The sequence below is a fragment of the Balaenoptera physalus genome (assembly GCF_965194825.1).
Source record: "Balaenoptera physalus genome assembly, chromosome: 8".
NCBI classification, from domain to species: domain Eukaryota; kingdom Metazoa; phylum Chordata; class Mammalia; order Artiodactyla; family Balaenopteridae; genus Balaenoptera; species Balaenoptera physalus.
In genome coordinates, this window is record NC_138887.1 from 85,759,525 (window position 1) to 85,781,074 (window position 21,550).

The 21,550-nt window shown below is 36.9% G+C and overlaps 1 protein-coding gene and 1 pseudogene across 6 annotated transcripts in view; one reads left to right on the top strand and one right to left on the bottom strand.

The window, feature by feature from the left end:
- Positions 1 to 21,550, bottom strand: part of IMMP2L (inner mitochondrial membrane peptidase subunit 2) — a 681,598-nt gene that overhangs the window by 363,923 nt on the left and 296,125 nt on the right. The gene's annotated exons all lie outside the window — the stretch shown is intronic.
- LOC309665736 (mitochondrial import inner membrane translocase subunit TIM14 pseudogene) lies at positions 1,487 to 9,147 on the top strand (annotated as a pseudogene). The gene has a single exon. The product of its transcript is annotated as a mitochondrial import inner membrane translocase subunit TIM14 pseudogene (transcript).

Sequence of the window (21,550 nt, forward strand, 5' to 3'; positions counted from 1 at the left end):
GCATAGAAAAGACAAAGGTGTGCTTAGGGCATTGTTTTAATGATGAAAGTGGGGTACCTGGTGCTCAGTATTCTTCATCACTGGATCATTCTACAACCAATTTAATACACGTGAAGGATAGCTTCTTGTCTTGTGAATAATTCACTTCTTCACTTCACAAGTACCTACTGAGGTCTGATATCAACTCAAACATTAGCAAGGTCCTCCATACTCTAGATCACATAGGGATCTGAGGAATAAAGAGACTGAAAAGCAAAGAAATGCAGAAGGAAGATCAACGAGATTAAGTACTTATTTTACCCTTATTTTTAAAATAGTTTTGATGACACTATTAATATATTATAAAAGTGTTGTATAATTTCAAGAAACCTTAAACTTCATAGCTTATCTTGAAAGAAAATGAATGTGGGACAATGCTAGCTCTGTTTTACAGGAAACTTCAGGCTGAGGTAGAGTTACATTTACTCATTCATTTCTTCATTCTTTTCTTTTTTCACTAAGTAATTGCTGTGCACCACTCAGATGCCAAGCTCTGTGTCAAGCCCTAAAGATATTATAATGCCATGATATCCTTTCCTCAGTTTAGTGAGTGGGTGTGGGAGAAAGAGAGAGAGAGAGGCAGTAATCAAACACATTACCAAGTATGCAATTACAAAATAAGGTACAATCTAAAGAAAGGAAATGCAGACCTAGGAATATCTGGAACAAAGGAAACTGACTTGGGCTTGGGGCTACTGAGGAAGGGGGGACAAAGAAAGCTTTATTTGGAAAGGAAATGCTTGAGTTGGGAGTAAAGAATGGGCAGATGTTAACACGGAGCAGGCGAGATCCGACAAAAGCAACAGAATCCCTATGATGGGCAGGGACTGGAAGAAGGGAAAAAAGAGAGATCACCAAGGAACAAAAATTAACAGTCAATGAAGCTGGAATATAGACAGCTAAGTAAGCAAAGGAATCTGAAAAAGACTTTCACCTCAGGATACATAGGGACTAACTCTTGAGGAGACCTTAAATGGTCATACAACTAGACTCAGTAACAAAACAGTTTTAATGCACTGCTGGTAAGGGAAATCTCTAAGTATGGAAAATCAATCTCTCTCTCACTCTCTCTCTGATGATGCTATTTGTTTTTGTAAAGCAAAGGTTTATAAAAATGCAAATATCAGGGGCTTCCCTGGTGGCGCAGTGGTTGAGAGTCTGCCTACCAGTGCAGGGGACACGGGTTCGAGCCCTGGTCTGGGACGATCCCACATGCCGCGGAGCAACTGGGCCCGTGAGCCACAATTACTGAGCCTGCGCGTCTGGAGCCTGTGCTCCGCAACAAGTGAGGCCGCGATAATGAGAGGCCCGCGCACCGCGAGGAAGAGTGGCCCCCGCTTGCCGCAACTGGGGAAAGCCCTCGCGCAGAGGCGAAGACCCAACACAACCATAAATAAATAAATAAATAACCCCCCCCCAAAAAAAATACAAATATCAGGATAGTGTTTACATCTCAGCATAGTGTTTACATCTCAGGAAGACATAATGATAATAAAGATAATGAAGAAGCACCCACAGGGAGATGTAGTGAGTTTTAAGTTGGGGGGCAGATTCGTGGTTGTCCAGTTTTTTGTTTGGTTTGGTTTTTTGGTGCTTTTGTTTGTTTGTTTTACAACTTATAGGTTTTTTTGCATACATTATTTTATTTCAAATGTTACATGAAAATGGGGAGGGTGAGGCTAGAGAGGCAGGCAGATAACAGACTTTATGGGGACATTTAGGCTACCTTAATAACTATGGTCTTCATCTTAAAATAAGTGAAGATAATGAAGGCTATTCACATGATAGTAAACTTGAATTTTCAAAAGATCACTTTGGATCAAGTGGGACAAAAGGTTATAAGAAGCTGAGGAGATGAAGAGACACAGGTTAATCAATGCCTGTACTCGTCCTGGACTCAGATAATGTCACTGGAGATGGATGGCAGTGGATGAACATAAGATCAATAGGACTTTGTGGTGGAAGCAATATGAGGAATGAGGTAGCAAGAGGTTTCAAGGATAAATCTGAGACACGGCGCTTATACAACTGGATGTGTTGTGGTTGTTCTTCACGAAGATAGAAAACACTGGCAGAGAACATGGTCCAGTCTGCAGCATGCTGTGAGGTGCCTTTGAGATATACAGGTGGAGATGTCAGGCAGATAATTAGATGCAGATGTCTGGAGCTCAGACGAGGAATTCGGCACAGCAATCAGATAGGATAGCAGAATGGCAAAAATGCCATTTTTTAAGATAATATATCTAGCCTAAAACAGTACTTAAGAAACATAAATTTAAAAAAATTTATGAAATATATACATATTTTAGATCCTCTGTGTTCAACTCACAGTAATATTCTATTGCATTTGTTATTCCTTTGGTTTTAAACTAGTGAAAGAATTAATTAAGGTACAAGACATATTAGCGTTAACCAATAAACATATTCCCCTTAACCAGTTTATCAGATTAGTCAACTAGTAATATATTGGAGTTTGGAAGGAATAAAGAGAGAATATATTTAAATTTTGCACCCAAGCAACAAAGAATTTCAAGTCACCTTAAGGGACAAAAACATTCTCAAGACAACACTTGGGACCACAAGGCAGAACTTAAGAGGAGTTAGTTTAACAAAGAATGCAACTGGAATCTTCTATAATAATAAATATCATAATAAAGGAGTTAATAGTTTTGGACGGTGAAATACAAAAGGAATTATACTAGTCACGAACAAAACATATGTTCACTTCCAGCAGCTCTTTAATAAAATATTTAGGTTACATTGCTAGTTCAAGGATCACACTGTCCCTGAAAGAATCACATTCATGCACACCCAAAAACCCATAGGTTAGTATGTCTTATGTTTTACTTTAGTTTAAAACAGTGATCTGGAAAAAGATTTTGGGTTTTCATTTTGCAAGAAGATAACACACAAAGCAAATGTGGAAATTAACTCCACCCTGCCTTTTTAAAGATAATATGGTAGGTAAATAAAAATTTTGATAGAGATTTTCTTAAACACTTTAATAAACAATACAAGATTTCCTTAAAAGAAAAACAGCTAAATAAGTGGTGTATGGGTGTACATGCAAAACCAAAGGAAAAATACTTATAAAACTAAAACCAAGAATTGTTCACAAGTCCTACAGCAATCAAATTACTTGGTCTGTCTACCTTTCCAAGTATTTAAAAACTGACAACTAACGTAACACCAAGCTGTCTCCATTTTTCAAATGGTTAAGGTAAATTATTCTGATATTTACACCATCACATATTTCCTACTACTATAAACAATGCATGAAAGCTTAGCAAACTTCACTTCATGCTTGGAAATGAAAATCATCAAATGGCAAACCCCATCTTGCATAACTTTAGCCTTTACTCTAACTACCACACAGGTTTTCTTTGGTTCTTCCAAAAAGGCCAGTTCGTTCCCTCCTTAGGGTACAGTCCTCCCTCAGTATCTGTGGGGGGATTGGTTCCAGGACCACTCATGGATACCGAAATCCGCAAATCTCAGGTCCGTTATATAAAATGACACAGTCCAGTCGGCCTTCCTTATCCCCAGATACAAAATCTGTGGATACAGAGGGCTAACTACATGTACATAGCCTTTCTCCCAAATCTTGATGGAGCTAAATGACTCTTAAGCGTCCATCAGATCTCTGCTCAATTTTACTTCCCCAATGAAGCCTGCCCTGCTTGCTCATTCTCAAGTGGGTTGCTGCCTCTCTCATAACACACTGTTTTTTTCCTCACACCAGTTGTCAACTTAGTGTGTTTATTTGTTTAATCTGTCTTCCCCAACACAGGATAAGTGTCATAAGGGAAATATATCCATTTCATCTACCAAGAGCAACACATAAGTTAGGGGCTTAGTAAATATTTATTAACTGAAAATGAATGAATCAACGACAACTGAGTAAATGAGCAAAATAAAGTAAGTCAGAGAATCATGAATAAATATTACTATAATGCTCATTAAAAAGTTTTTTAAGTGGAGACACTTTGAAAATAACGGAGATACTCCTCTGAGAATTTCTCACAGAATATCATATAATACAACTGTCAAGTATAGTAATTTTTTCTATAAGGAATACTGCCAAATTTCAGAGTGCCTTCTAGAAAGTCAATTTGAATTGTAAGACAATTCAAAATGGAAAACAGGGAAAAAAACTCCTCAAAAATAAAAACCCCGACTAAACAAAATCATTTTCACACACAAAAAGATTCAATATCACACATGATACAAAAGAAATAATAAATGTGGAATAAATGAATACATGCCTAATATTCCTACAACTATTTTCTTCACAGTTTTAAGTGTAGACCAAAAGAACTTGAATTTACATAATGACACTTCAATTATCCTTCTTATGAAATTTAGAAAGAAGTTAGGATATAGAATTTTTGCCAGTGTGTTTGTTTCTGTGGACCTAGAAGCAGTTTAGAATGTAGGGAACAAAGAATCTTCAATTTAAAGGATTCACAAACACCAATGAAAGCAGCTTACAAATCTCACAGAAATGCATACTTTTTTCCTAATTATTCACCATACTGACTCATTTGGGGGGCTTTTTTTTTTTTTTTTAAAAAGAAAAATCGAGAGGCGCAGAGTTGGTGGGGTGGGATGAACCGCGCTCCCGGCGGAAACAGAGGAGCCGAGTGGGAACCGTGGCCAGTACAGTGGTAGCAGCTGGACTGACCACTGCTGCTGCAGGATTTGCAGGCCGTTACGCTTTGCAAGCCATGAAGCCTATGGAGCCTCAAGTAAAACAAGTTTTTCAAAGTCTACCAAAATCTGCCTTCAGTGGTGGCTATTACAGAGGTGGGTTTGAACCCAAAATGACAAAACGGGAAGCAGCACTAATACTAGGTGTAAGCCCTACTGCCAATAAGGGAAAAATAAGAGATGCTCATCGACGAATTATGCTTTTAAATCACCCAGACAAGGGAGGATCTCCTTATATAGCAGCCAAAATCAATGAAGCTAAAGATTTACTAGAAGGTCAAGCTAAAAAATGAAGTAAATGTATGATGAATTTTAAGTTCTTACTCATTTATGTATATGAGTACCAGCTTTTGATAATAAAATGCCTCAAAGCTAAAAAAAAGAAAAAGAAAAAAGAAAAATCACTTAGTTGTATATGAAGTGAGGAGCCATCACTTGGGGAGACCTCAGCTCAGTGGGGAAGTAACACAGACAGCACACCAGAGACGGACCGGTGAGGCGGGTTCTGGAGTAAACCCAATCTGTCTCTGAAATGTTCAATTTCCCAAACTAACAAATTTCTTTCTTCCTTCCTCTTCCTTTTTCTCCTTCTTCTGTGATTTACTGATTTAATACTATATATCAGAGCCTTATATATGGCACACACTCAATAACTTAATATTATAAAAGCCTGAAAGATGGGAGACGCAGGAAAGCATCACTTGCAAGCTTGTAGAGACAGATAAAACAGGGCAGGGGTGATTCCAGGGTCAGTCTAGGAACAGAATCCAGCAGCTGCCTGCCTTTTAAGCCCCCACTCCAAATGACCTAAAAGAAGAATATGAGTGATAAAGATCTGTTAGAAGGTAAAATAGTCATGTGGGAAAATAGCTTTTATGATGTAAGCTGAACTGAAAGCTGACCCAATATAGACATGGTACAGAGAAAAATTATTCTAATTTTTTTTGGTAATTTGTAATAGTGGTGGTGGATGGAAAAGTCAAGGTTTTGCAATCAGACAGACCTAGTTTGAGTCTAAATTTTGTCACTTATTAGCTGAATGACCTTAAGTTCTTTAAATTCTCTGAATCTTAATTTTCACATCTGTAAAAATAATAACAACTACCTTTCAGAATTATTCTGAAAATTAAGTGGGAATGCGTGTAATACTTGCCATAATTGCAATAATTGTAGCTTTCATCATCAGAGTGGAGGAGGAGTAGAGAAGAGCAAGATGCACCCCCCAACCTAGCTGAAGAAGATGAATCAGGCTTGCTGTCACTACGTCCAAAGCAGCAGCAGCCCTTCCAGGGCCTCTGCCTCAGAACATCTTCCTCATATGCAAATTTGGACTCATTCCAGGTCTCTGCCAATTGGAACGAGAATGACTGGCTCAAATCCCCATTAAATTCAACACTATCCCATAGCCAGTTTGCTATCCAAGCTACAGCTGTGACTAAATACTACCTACTGTCCCTGAAACCATCCCCTTCATTTATTTGCCTTACACAAATAGACTTTATTATGTACAGCATTCAGTATGATCAGACCCTGAAGCCAATATTCAATATCCTAGACACTAATTTCAACAAGGCCTAATTTATGCAAATTAAACATTGTACCACTTTCCACTGTTAATTTTCACAGACTTAATACAATTAGAATCTAAGGTTCTGACACTTAATGACAAGACAAATCATGCAAGAATTATAAACACCTTCTTTGTTGAATCCACCGTATTTATCAAAATATGGAAAACAAAAATAACACTCTCTTAAGGCAAGGGTTCTAAAATTAGGTCTAGGTGATTGTAACTGAAAACAGACAATTCATAATGCAACCTATCAACCCGTTAAGACCAACTCTTTTTGTAATCTTTCCCCCGATGACCCTCTATGAAATTCAGAAAACTTAATCTCCCACATTTTCAACTGCTTATTTTTTACTGCCAACTCCCATCAATTTGGCAAGTAGATGGGAGCAGTAATCACTGGAGAAAATGTAGGAGAAAAAAAATGAGCCAAATCAACTGATTTTGTTTCGATAGTCTATTTAATCCGTACAATGAGTCAGCCCACGTGTTCCTACTAAATGTAATTAAGTGTATTTTGTAATTTTTGCTTTAAAAAAAGAGGTCTTGTGTACAATAAAACACCTTGTGTCCTTAAAGAACAGTGGTAGAAATAGTTGCTAATAGTTGCTAAGGTGATAGTTTGGGATTAGCATCTTATTTTCACAATAATGAATGTTTTGACTTCGACTATGAATAGATTTCCTTATCAGTACAATCAAAATTCAATTTGAATAAAGTTTTGGTAGTGGCTTTTAAGGAGACAAAGTACATCAATAATATAGAATGTTTCCTTAAGGATACACAGTTACTGCTATGTTTCCATTTCTTCCAGTCAAAAATCAATGTCACACTAGGCCATAATGAATGGCTGCTTGCCAGCTGCACTTAACTGACTGAAACTCATCATTCCTTTAAAATCTATTCTTCTAGCAAGAGTAATTTAATAACTTGACTTAAGTTTGTGATTTGATTCAGACATATAATCTAACCATGGTATGCAAAGTAAGGGAAAAAGGCTGTCTTGATTAGTATTACAGATGTTTACAACATAGCCAATTTTTAAAGGAAGGACAGAAACTACAGTCATTTATTAGATACAGATTCACACCTGTTGTCTGTCATGTTTCAAACCCCTAGGTGTGAGATTTAGTCAAGGCAAATGAAAGTGAAGAAGGACCAGCTGCAAAACATGATTTTCTTCTCATACGGTAATTAAAAGGAAAAACTGCACAACGTGTTGTATCTATGACAATCCCATTATTTCATGTCAAGGACAGTTCCATTTTCTTTTAACAGATTTGTGTTTCTGTCAAGTCTGTTATAAAGGCTAGTACTCACAAGTCTAAGCTATGGACCTAATTTATAGCATTGGTAGTCTCTCCAATTAGCTTTGCTAAATTTCTTTCTGAAGCATGCTAGTGGCGTGTCAGAAAAAGTAAACATCATCATTCCCATTCCAACCCCCACTCCTAAGTCTCTGCCCTAATGAACTGTTTATCGACGGCACATTAGACATCAGACCTACTCAGACCTTATACCTTATGAACATTAAATGTTTTTAAAAGGTAAACCATAGAGCACCTAAAACACATGTGGTACAATAGTAACAGCACATCAGCACAGGTCAATCCTACAGTGTTATGTGCACATTCTTGCTCGAAACACCTTAAGGTAACAATACTTTATGTTTTTATGTTTGAATTAGACAAACATTTAATTCACATTTGCATCTTATTTTCTAAAACTATTAATTTAATAAGTTTTTGAATATTATGGATAAGAGTGTATTCATCTAAAACATGTTAATATACTCCAAGTCACCATGGGTGTGCCTCATTTGAGGAATATAACAATTCTAATTTATAAACAGATCTTTCCAAAAAAAAAAAAAGGTCGCTTTAAACACATTCACCACTGTTTTCTATCATGTGTCAAACTGAAAATATGATCTGCTTTGTCAAAACTTTATCTCTGGGCTTCCCTGGTGGCACAGTGGTGAAGAATCCGCCTGCCAATGCAGGGGACACGGGTTCAAGCCCTGGTCCGGGAAGATCCCACATGCTGCAGAGCAACTAAGCTTGTGCGCCACAACCACTGAGCCTGTGCTCTAGAGCCCGTGAGCCACATCTACTGAGCCCGCGTGCCACAACTACTGAAGCCCACGCGCCTAGAGCCTGTGCTCCGCAACAAGAGAAGCCACCGCAATGAGAAGCCCACGCACCACAATGAAGAGTAGCCCCCGCTCACCGCAACTAGAGAAAGCCCATGCGCAGCAATGAAGACCCAACACAGCCAAAAATAAATAAAAAAAAAAAACAAAAAGAACAACTTTATCTCTATACGAGACAGTGAGTAGAAAGGAAAGGTGAAATACATAAGCTTTGGAGCTAGATAGACACAGATGTAAATTCCAGCTCTACAACTTACTAGCTGTGTGTTTTGAGGATAAGCCACTTAACAGTTCTAAATGTTAATTTTTTCACCTGTAAAAAAGGAAATAATATTTACTTCAAGTTAAATAACACACATAAAGTATCTAGCAAGAAAAAAACAATGTATAAGGGGCTTCCCTGGTGGCGCAGTGGTTGAGAATCTGCCTGCTAATGCAGGGGACACGGGTTCGAGCCCTGGTCTGGGAAGATCCCACATGCCGCGGAGCAACTAGGCCCGTGAGCCACAACTACTGAGCCTGCGCATCTGGAGCCTGTGCTCCGCAACAAGAGAGGCCACGATAGTGAGAGGCCCACGCACCGCAATGAAGAGTGGCCCCTGCTTGCCGCAGCTAGAGGAAGCCCTCGCACAGAAACGAAGACCCAACACAGCCAAATAAATAAATAAATAAATAATTAATTAAAGGTGCTAATAATTAAAAAAAAACAATGTATAAGAAAATTAATGCCAACTTAGCCTACTTACATGAAATGATTGTTACTGACAGTATAACTGACCACAATAGCATTTATGAATCAAGGAAGCAAAGTGCTACTTATTATGGCATTTATAGTTAAGGACCAAGATCTAAGCAAATGTATACTCAGTTTTCACTTTTATCTTTATATGTAAGTACAAAGTACATGCCATATGCACACACATACATACATACACACATATATCTTTTCCACCAAGGAGGAAACTACCAGATTTTCTATGTCTCCAGATGATTTATGCACCAAATAACTTGAAACACTTTAATGGACACTTTAATAAATACACTTTAATGGACAAAAAAAAAAAAAATTTTTTTTTTACAGTCAATGAAAGGAGGTGCTTACAGGTATTGCTTAGGTATTTGAAGCCTGTAGCAAAAAACATATTGTTAAATTACAAAATGTCCTAACATTGTATGTGGAAAATATGATTCACCTAACCCAACCATGAAAAATGCCCTTAACCAATCTATGAAACAGGTTTTCTTTCCAGATCATGAAGAAGTATTCACTGAAAGGGTTGTGCATTGTAGAACTATTTTGGTGTTTTTTTGTTTGTTTGTTTGTTTTTTAAGTGGAGGCTAAAATGAAAAGAATAATTCAGAAAATAGAATATTTATTTCCCTTACCATAAACTTTTGCTGAATACACTTTAGGAAATTAGAGACAGCAAAGAGAGAGCAGGATGAGGACGGGTGTATGTTGCTCAGCTATCACTCAGATCATCAATAAATCAATCCCTTTGAGATTTTGATTTTAACATACAGCTGAGTATATCAGCTAGGAAAGAATCCAATCTCTTCCAAGATTACTTATAACAAAGCACTCCTAACTGAAGTCCAATTTGTTTGTGGAATTGCAGTCATTCTGATTCAACTAAACAATAAATGAAGCTGCCTTTCATAGCTCCAACTCTTGAGCATAAAAGAAAACAAAAGGGAACTGCACGACAACAGTACTTAACAACCCAGGGGCCCAGATGATTTTCATTTCCAAGCAGTTACTGAAGTGGAGAAAAAAATCTAACAGGCCACAGAGAACAATTCATTCACCTGAACTGCCGTGTACTTTGTGCATCAGCTGTATTTCACCTAGTGAGCCATTCATGTTATGCAAATGAGCTGTCTGGGGCTTTTTTTTTTTTTTAACCATTTCTCTTAGTTCTGAAGGCCTTGTGCATCACCAAATTTCCAGATGTGTCAGATGACCACTCTAAATGCTCCTCCAACTCAACCAAAGCCAAAAGCACAGCTAGACCATGACTACTGATTGAAGGAGAGCAAATTTGGGAGGCTAGGAACAGGAACATGCTAGAATTTTTCCAAAAAGCAAAGAGAAGTAAACGTATAAATATTCCTCAACGAATTAAGTTTGGGTTCTGACATACTATTATCTTCCATAATATTCAATTATTTAGAAACAACCTATCATCCTGTCTTCCATAACCATTTCTTATTCTGTTATATTTAGTAAGCTGTATTTTACTAGGGAAGAAAGAAGGACTGTATGATATTTTTTTGTCCTATAACAAATCTTTTTGTGCACTTTTCTTCTGACTCAAGTGTCTAAAGGTGAAAAATACTGTTATCGAAAAACCTGCCTTATTCTTTTTATCCCAAGTAAACAGCAGTTCACTTCAGAAGAAACAGCATTTTTTAAACTTGATGTTGCCTCGTTCACTTGCCATTCAATCATTCCAGAAATATTATTCTGAATATGAAATATATATTTATTAATATGTTGAATTATGAAATACTTATTATGCTGAAAGTGTTCACCATCACGAGTAATTCTCCATCTAAATCTCTTATAGAATTAAAAGCTGCAATATAACAGAAGCAAACTGTCAAGAACAAACACTGCACTAGCAGATTCTCAAGTTGTTAAGGTTGATATTCTTGCATGGACAGTAGTCATTTCAACAACAATAGATCTTGAAGTCCTTCATGTATTGGGCTATAATCCTATATGACAGGGAGCTTACATCCATCACAGAAGTAAAGTTTTCAGCTTTAGAGAAGTAAAAGACTTAACTCCGTACATCTGCTTCCTGTTACTAAAAATTTACAAACTGCTTCTAAAGATAAAAGCTATCCATTTGGGAGAACAGTACTATTTCTATTGAACTTCCATCTTCCATCTAAAAACATAATGCCACTCTGTCACTGCTTTCTTCATGTGTTTTATTCCCTAATACAAGATCTGCTCTGAAGGCCCACCTAGTATACTCTCTTCTAACAAAACACCTCATATCTGTGAAAGCTATGACACGAAAAGAAAAGAGAAACAGAATTTGCTTTAACAAAAGAAGAAGAGAACATATCTCAGAATCTTACCAATAATCGTTTTTTTTTTAAATTTATTTTTTAATTTTATTTTTGGCTGTGTTGAGTCTTTGTTGCTGTGCACAGGCTTTCTCTAGTTGCAGCAAGTGGGGCTACTCTTTGTTGTGGTGTGTGGGCTTCTCACTGCGGTGGCTTCTCTTATTGCAGAGCACGGGCTCTAGGTGCGTGAGCTTCAGTAGTTGTGGTACGTGGGCTCAGTAGTTGTGACTCGCGGGCTCTAGGGCACAGACTCAGTAGTTGTGGTGCACGGGCTTAGTTGCTCCGCAGCATGTGGGGTCTTCCCAGACCAGGACTCGAACCTGTGTCCCCTGCATTGGCAGGTGGACTCTTAACCACTGTGACACCAGGGAAGCCCTCATCGCTTCTTAAAATAGGTCATTCAAGAGTTTGAAGAATGATCATCCTCTCTATCCCAAACTCACATGCAGGATTCTCTCCCTCAGGAATGGGTGCAAATGAAGCAATGTTTATTCATCTGGTGGTAGGGATGATCATGTATCACGTAAAAGGTAAGCATCATCAACCAACATGAGAAATAAAGTCAAAGACTGTGCATGTGCACACCCGCATTTATGAATGGGTATGGGGCTATTAGAAATATGCCAATGAAAAAAATTCTGAATTGAGCAGTATCAACTCAGACTTGGCAAACAGATTACAGAGATATGAAAGTATTATGACAGATGAGCAAGCACCCTAAATGTTGTCACAAGAGTATTTTAAATAGTTGTCACAAGATTTGAGAAGATAAAGGTTAGTGGACATTGCCATTGGAAAAGGGAAAAAGGACAGGGAATAATTTGAGATGGAGGGCAGGAGAGGAAACGAATACCAGCCTCTAAAGAATAATATGTGGCTCCAACATTGCATTAGGCTTGAGCCAACACTAAACTGGGCATTTTGAACATTTAAATTAAAATTATATTTTTGAGAACCCGTGAAGAGTCTATTTAAAATTAGTAATATTGGCACAATATGCAGATAATTATTCAGAGATATCTTTTGATATTGTTTCAGATTCATGAACTTGTTTTTTTCAAGTCCCAATCGTTAGAAAATGGTGTTTTCTATTATTATTCTAAAACCTTAGAGTCTCTCTGGAAATATGTTTAAAGAGTTACTAGTTTCTAAGGTCGACAACGTCATTATTTACAAGAACGAAGATTTAGTTTGAGTCTATATAAAATGTTTTCTAAAGTAAAAATGATATGATGAGCATTAAAAAATTTCACAAATTTTACTAATGTTGCCTAGGCTTCCTCTAATTTCTACAAATGTTTCTAACTTTATTGTAAGTGGAAAATATGGTAAGAAAGAGAATATGGAAGATAAAAGACATTGTAATCCAATAAAATTCTATGTGATAAAAGGTCTCGCCTAGAGTATTTACAGGAAGCAAGAGGAGGAGGGGTAGGGGAGGAGGTGGGGGGATGCGGTGGGACATGGTTGGGGGAGGTCTATCGTTCCTCCACTAAAATGAAACACTCCCCCAAATGTAAACTACCTGAAGGTCAATGCCAAGGGGGAACTATGACTCATAAATGACACGAGAAAAACTTAAGAATCATTTACTAAACGCATATTCACCTGCAGTGAGCGGGTATAGAGTGCAACAAAGATGGCGCCTGTCAGGTCTCAACGCGCCCTCAGCCAGGCATGGCGGGCAAGCTAAGAAGAGGGAGCGTGAGGAAGGCTGTCCAGGGAGGAGGAGGACGACGTGAAGCCAGATGAACGAGGCTGGGCGGGTGCTCCAGACATCGGAACACGCAAGGCTCAGAGGTAAGAAGCTAGATGTGATTCTGCTTGGCTGTGGGGACTGCCAGAAAATAAAGCCCTTTAGCGAAAGGCAAAGCCAAGGTCATGAAAAGCAACATCAATGATATATGGAAGGAACCACTCCAAGAGCTTTTGTCAGGGGAATCTAAAGATTGTGTTTCAGTAAAATCATACAAACTAATTGGGGTCAAAGTTAGTTACCAAAGAATCACAAAATATGTATCAACTTGTATTAAGGCTCTCAAAACCTGCTACAAACAACTTTATCTAAAGTCAGACAAGTATTTTAGGCCAAACCTTACGAAGTCAAATGCTTTCAAAAGCCAGGCAAGTAATATAAGCAAGTGAACAGGCCCAGTGGTGCCCTTACTGAACTCAGGAGGACTTGTGATATAACTCAGTCCCCAAAACCACTGCCAGGCAGAGTTTTAGGTGAAGCATGCCCTGATATAACATTTAAAGAAAACCAGGAATCAAGACTCTTAGGTGAAATACATTAATTTTTAAACAACAGCAACTAAATCAGTGTTTCTCAAAACACTAAAGTACCACACAAAAATATTTGCAGAAATTATGTAATGCCACAGATAACAAGATCATTTAGAACAAATTCATTAAGACACAGAGTACAGGTATCAAGTTATCTCAGATTTGAGCTGAACATTTTTTCCCCAGATACCTTCATTGGAAGAGATTTCTGAGTGATAAAAATTTTGCTTTGGTGGCTATTAATGGTAGAGAAAAGTAAGTTAACCTGTTCTCATTTGGGCAGAAATCTGTTTGCCTTTGTTTGGTTTGAATTTTCTCATCTCAAAGTAAAGTGGACGGTCCTAAGCATTCCGGAATGATCCTAAAAGCCTTTGAATATATGCAAATCCGCAAAGAGGAAAGCTTACAAATATAGACCATAGCCATTCTGGAACATTTTTTAATTCACCTATCAATCTCTGATCTGGTAAACAGAAATGAACAAAAGGATGCTATTTCATGGTTGACACTCTGAAATAGGACATTGCACTGCCCAGTACTGTACTCACAGTACTACTTCAGTCCTCATGGTGGACTGTCAGTATACCAAATACTAGTTTATTGTATAACTGATGAGCCCAATGTGTTAACATTTTATAGACAAAAAAAAAAAAAGAAAAATCAAGCTACATACAAATGCTTATCTAGTCTGTATACTTTGTTTCTGGAAAATAATCTTCAGCTCTTATCAATGCTAATTTACATAGAAAACTTATATGCAACTCTCAAATGAAATTCAAGTAACATGATATAAAAAATTTTAATTATCCACAATCCCATACCCAGATATAACCACTTCCTATTTTTAATCTATATTCCAAACTAATACATCAAGTAATTCTAGACTGATGAAAACTTCTAGTTATGTAAGCAATTCCACCTGCACTCCAACAACCCCTACTATTATAATCACTAACATCAGTGCATTTTTTTCCATTTCCTCAGATTTTTATTTTTAAAAACCCCCAAAATAATAACTGGATAGATTTATTTTGTAATATATGCCTACTAATGGGAACAATGGGATTCTTCACTGGGAATTAATATTTTGCCTAACTGGGATTCAAAGTTTGTTTTACTTATAATCATAGTTGACTGCAAATGTAGCAATCAAGTACCTCAGTATTTACCCAAAGTAATAAAAACATGTCCACACCAAAGCCTGCACGCAGATGTTTACAAGAGCTTTATGCGTAACTGCCAAAACTTGGAAGCAACTAAGATATACTTCAGTAGGTGAATGAATAAACATACTGTGGTACATCCAAACAGTGGAATATTATTCAGCACCAAAAGACGTGAAGAAAACTTCAAAGCTTATTACCAATACATTTTTAAAGCATTTCTTCCCATAGTGATCAACATGGGTGCCAATACTGAGAGACTAATTTCTCTTCCAAAAGTAGTGCAAATATCATAATTAAAGAAAATAATTCAACCACAAATTGAACACCATATTTTTCCATGAGGCTAGAATGTGTTCTCAGACATATTACAAGTGCAATATTGACAGATACAATTTTAAACACAGTGTTTGAAAATTTCAGAGTATAAAATTAGTGGAACAGAGGAATGGTGAAAAGGAAGGTGTAGATCATTCATTTTACAAAAAAATTCTCCACTTAAAATGATTCATTATAAGATATCTTTATAGAGCACCTTCTAATAATAATAACAATAATAAATAATAACATTATTTATTTATTTATTTATTTTTGGCTACGTTGGGTCTTCATTGCTGCACGTGGGCTTTCTCTAGTTGCGGAGAACGAGGGCTACTCTTCATTGCAGTGTGCACGCTTCTCATTGCAGTGGCTTCTCTTGATGCGGAACACAGTTCTCGGTGCACGGGCTTCAGTACTTGTGGCATATGGGCTCAGTAGTTGTGGCGCACGGGCTTCAGTAGTTGTGGCATACGGGCTCAGTAGTTGTGGCGCACGGGCTTAGTTGCTCCATGGCATGTGGGATCTTCCCGGACCAGGGATCAAACCCGTGACCCCTGCATTGGCAGGCAGATTCTTAACCACTGTGCCAACAGGGAAGTCCAATAATATTATTATAGTGTATAACTAACAAAAAATTTCACATGTATGTCAACTTTACCCTAATAAAACCCTGGGGGTTACGAATTATGAATACAAGTTTACAAGTGAAGAAAAAATCAGCCTCAAGAAAGGTAAGCACTATGTCCAGGATCTAAAAAATAAAGGAGCCATGGATAGATGAGCCAGGATTTGAAATGAAGTCTACTAATTCCAAAGCTCATGCTCTGGTTAACATGAGCATTTCTAGAACAATCAGAGTACAGAGAGCATCTGTAGTAATCACTGCCCAAACCAAAAGTTTTAACTAAACATGAAAATTCTTTTCAAGAAAAGGTTATCTATCTATATGCTGTTTCTAACCAGAAAATAACTCCCACATACTAGCTTTATCTGCTTTCTATTATTCAAAGCCACTATTACCAAGGAATGTTTCTGGAAACAATAAATGCTTTTGACGTTTTTCTTGTATTTTTTAGAGATATTCAATAGCTCTAACAGTCTAAAGCCTCGTCACTGAAAAGAATAAACCATGAAAAATTTTCTCTCTGAAAGGAAACTAAAGCGTACAGAGATTAAACAACACTGCATGTTGTTTCTTTGGAAAAGTGAGATTGTTTTTACTTAAAACAAATGAGTTAGTTGCTTGATTTAGATAATATTCTAGCAAGCTCATAAAAAAATAGCTTCTGCTCTTCCTGTTTTAAAGTATTATGCTAATTAAGTTTCTGAAACCAAACATCTCCAACTGATGCACAAATGAACTATAGTAATTTTTGAATTTGTAAAATAATGTTTGAATCTAATCAATATTTTCTAAAAATACCATACTTTCACAATTGTGCAGAATTCAGATGTAGAAATATGATAACATTCCTAACACTAAAGTGGTTACAAGTGTGATGTTAGGGACACATTTTAGTTCATTGTATTAAGATGCTACATGTTATTTCTTCTTCTAATTCAGTTTGGAAGCCAACTCCAAATGAATAAGATATATCAAGGAAACCTCCCATTGAAGGAGGATTAAGACAAAATGCACTTCACTTTTACAAATAAGCGGTTTCATTTTTAAAAGATACTTGCAGCTTCTCATTATCACACAGATGTTCACTTTATGTCCATTGTTCACAGAGGACCAGGCTGCCTAGAGTGAAAAGTTTTTTAATTTGAGTAAAAGTGTAAAGTGTTTTTCCGTATCACGGGAAACTCATAAAACTGAGTGCCCCTCAAGTGGTGCAAAATGGCCCTTCAATAATTCAACTCTCTGCCCTGAATTGCCCAAATTATCATACACTGAATTCACACCCTCTGAGAAAGAAGTTTTCAAAATACCTGAATTGTGATGCCTCTAAAAGATGCAAAACACAAGGGCAAGAAGCAGTTTCAGGTACTTAACTAAAAAATATCTGGGTAGATCATCAACTCCAGAGATCTTTCTAAATATGACACGAGTCCATCATTTTAACTTAATCATCTTAAACTACCTATAATTTATAAAAGTAGACTAGACTCACACAATTATATTCCAGACAAATACCAAAACAAGTTTTCCCTTCAAGGAATTTATTAGATTATGATCTTAATATAATCCAACCAGAAAGAAACACAAATCATTCTCAGATTCTCTAATGAAAAAAACCAACCAAGACTTAATTTGGCTGGCAGTGTTTCATGTGGAACTTATAATATTTCCCCCGAAAGATGCCATATCTCTTACTAAAAAAGAGTAATATAAAATAGTCCATATTGTATATTAATAAGGGTGGTTGTTCAGTTACCTTGTTTTAACTGAAAATTAATCCGAAGCCTGTCATTTCTGTAGGACAGATTGATTCAGGTCACCCGTTACAAAATTAAACATTTTCTGCTTTCACTGCATCTCATTAAACATGCTACTGCAAGTATAAATAACTCAGTGCTTCCATTTGCACAGTCACCCATTTTGTTATTGTTTACAGCAACCTAATTTGGCACATAATAATTCAGGCAGCATTGGTTTCATATTACACTGAAGTATTAATTTTTAATATAATTGCATTCTTTCATCCAACAAAAGCTAGTTCAGTGGGGATTGTACTCAAGTGATTCTTCAATTATTATTCAAGGCAAATTCTTCTAAGACTTTGCACCTCTCATTGTCCTACTGATTCATTTCTCTATAAATCAAAAACTTGTTATGAGCTTATTTAACCTAACTTATTTGCTTAAACAACACAGTGAATGATTACACTGGTACAAAGTATATGCCCTATACATCTCTAAAACACCTTTTCCCAAAGGACATTTGAATCAATAATTAAACAAAGCATGTTTTCTTTTCCAGCACTATAATGTATTATTACTAAACCCCACAACTTTGCATGAAGGCTAATAAATAAACTGCTGGAACATCAATAAAGTAATGATAAGACGCATATAAGATGTGTTCCTATATCCATGCTTCTTTCTATCACAAATTTGAATGAAGCAGATATGTGGAGAAATGAACTGAAGATCAGTTAACTTGTCATCCCTCAAATGTGGGGTGATCACAAAGAAGTACAATGTACATACTTGAGAAGAAAAAAGGTGAATCGATTGAAAACAGGAAGGTCAAGGGTAAAATACAAATATTTGTTAACAAGCGTTCACAAAACAGCATGAAAGCCTTCAGTTAGTCACTAAGCACCTTCTCATGTTTGTGTACCTTCTGTGTAATGGCTCATATTTATAACAGTCCCCTCTGAAATACTGGCTTTATGAATAAGAGTATATTTTTAAATTAACATGTTAAAATTCCATTTTTCAACACTTATATTTATGGTTACTAGCAGATAATTGAGGAAGCAAAGTAACTGACTACCTAAACTGTAACCTGAATTCTGCAATACTGAGATCAAGCTCTACTGGCCCCATGGCCAGTTCTCTACAGAGCAGAAACTAGTAGTAAGGTAGGTCATTTTTTGACTTGATCTAAAAAGACTGTGTTTAACTAAAGAAGCAAAAAAGACTTGATATTTTGGGGGAACACCTATAAGCCAAGTGAAGATCTATAGTAATAAGAATCTTTTCATAACAATACTTTTCTATACCTTATAAGTCTATTTCTCAAAACATTTTAATCATAATGGATTGCATTACTTAAAAATATTTATAAGAATTAGTTGTTTTTATGTGAAGTATATGAGGAAGGTATTGTTTTCTCTAAAGAGCTATGCAATTGCAACAGGTATTACAAATTACAGGAATATAAATTACGTTTTAAAAAATACAGTACAATATAGAAATTTTCAATTAACCCTATCAATAAGGTTTCCCTTGTGTATGAGTTTAATAAAAAACATACCAGCCTAAATTAGTATATCAGTTGATAAAAACAGTAATTTAAAAATTATCATTTATTAATCTTTGATTTCAGTGTGAACACACATGGGGATGATAAAGTGTGGTGCTGGAAGTGACAAATTTGGATACTTGGAATGAAGAATAGAGATTCTAAGAAGTCAAGAGTTGTGAATCTCAGTGGAAAATGTGCCCCTCTCTACCTAACACTTGACTCGTAGCATAATATAACAAGATCGTGGGTCAAAAAATTCCCATTAACTTCCTTAACTTGACCTATATAATAAAATGACAAGGATTTAATTGTGGCCAATTTTTCCAGAGCCTTTAAGGATGGGGTAAAGATGAGCAAGTCTCCTCCTCATTTACTCTGAAGTAAATGCACGGCATAATATTCCCTGTGCATTCACCAACTCCAGCAATATCATTTCCCTCTCAGACTTGACCCTCGGAGGGGTGCCTACTTAGTTGCTGCTCTCTGCGTATACTACCTTGTGTATACCATGAGATCTGATTAAGGAGATAGTCTTCTGTGTCTTGTGTAACCAAGTCAGAACTATTTTTTAAAGCTACTACTTAATCTAAATGCCCTTTTTTTCTTTGGTTTAGAGCTTCACATAGTCAACACATTTTGGGGGCCTACTATGAATCAAATTACCAAATGTCTTAGAGATACAAAATGAATAGAACTCAAGAAGCTTAAAGTCTAGTGAATAAGACATATACATTTAAGGACAATTATTACGTAATGTATAAATGCTACAGCAGAGACAGGCACGGTTGCTACTGGAGAAGAACATTTAATCCAGACTAAGGGGAATAAGGTGAAACATTACAGGAAAGAGCCTTAGGCTAAGTCATCAAGGAACCAGTTATTCAGATGATTCAGATAGGCGTTTCAGGCACAAAAATTCAGGAACAAAATGAAGGGAAAAGCACATGAGTGAAAGAAAGACTGCAGTGAGGTTGGAGAGTTAAGCAGGGCCTTGGGTGTCATGCTAAGAAATATGGAATTTATCCTGAAGTCTATGGGGAGCCACTGAAGAATTTTAAGCAGGAATGAGATATGACCACAGAGCAGCTTTGCGTTTTAGAAAGATCACGTTGGAAACAATATGCCAGAAATCTTTTAGGAGATGACGGCAGCAATCGATGTGAGAAATGATGAGGTCCTCAACCACAGTAGTGGTAGTAGGGAAGGAGAAACAGTAATCCATTCAGCAAGCACAGAATGAGAACCCACCATTGTCAGGTCCTGTTCTAGGAACTAGGGATACAGCAATAAGCACAAATCTCAACCCTCATGGAATTTATTTTCTAATGGCACAAACAATCTATAAACGAGATGAATAAGTGAAATAACACTATTTTATACAGGAAGAAGTACAGAAGGGAAAATGCTAGGAAAACAATGTATCTCGAAGTGGGGTTGAAATCTCACCAAGAAGGTCAGTACAGAGCTGAAGGAAGTTAAGGAGCAGGCTACGAGAATATCTGGGTCCAGAACATTTCAGTAAGAGAGAAGATCAAGTGCAATGACCTATAGCAGGACTGTGCTTGCATGAGTGGGAGGAAAGAGTGGGGAGGTGGGATGGGAAGGGCTGGAAGAAGGTAACAGAGAAGGCAGTTAGCTATCTAAACCCTTTGCTACCTAGACTTCTGAATAAGCAGATGAATGATATTCACCCAGGAGGAAGAGACAATCTCTGAAATGCCTGTAGCCAGAGGTCCCTAGTTCAGGATTATCTATAGTAAATAGAACCTAAGATTTGTGAGGTATGTCTCCTTGTATAGTACTTTATCAGATATATATCATATCTGTATCATGTATGGATACAACTCTCTAGAGGTTAAAATGGAGATGTTTCATAATTTCAATATTCCTTCTCTCTGGGGTAACCTCATGAACCCCACTTGGATATCTCATCTATTCTAAGCCAGAGGATCAGGTCCAACGTGGGAAGGACCTTGAGAGTTTCCCTCGATATCCTGGACCTCTCTCTAGTTTGCCTAAGCCCTTTGATTGCCTGTATCCTTGACATCATTTAATAGAGTAACGCTGGGTAAGATCTCTGATTCACCTTTGTCTGATTTGACAGTCTAGTCCTATTTGTTTGCTCAGAGAGGAATAGCAGGGAGGCCAGTGTGCTGAACATTATGATTGGAAAGAGAGTCATAAAAAGGTGAGTTCAGAGTGGTAAATGTGGGGCTGAAATTATAGTGCCTAATAAGCCATTGTAAGGCCTTTCCCACTTACTGAGAGATAGGAAACCATTGAAGAGTTTGGAGTGAAAACAATGACACAGT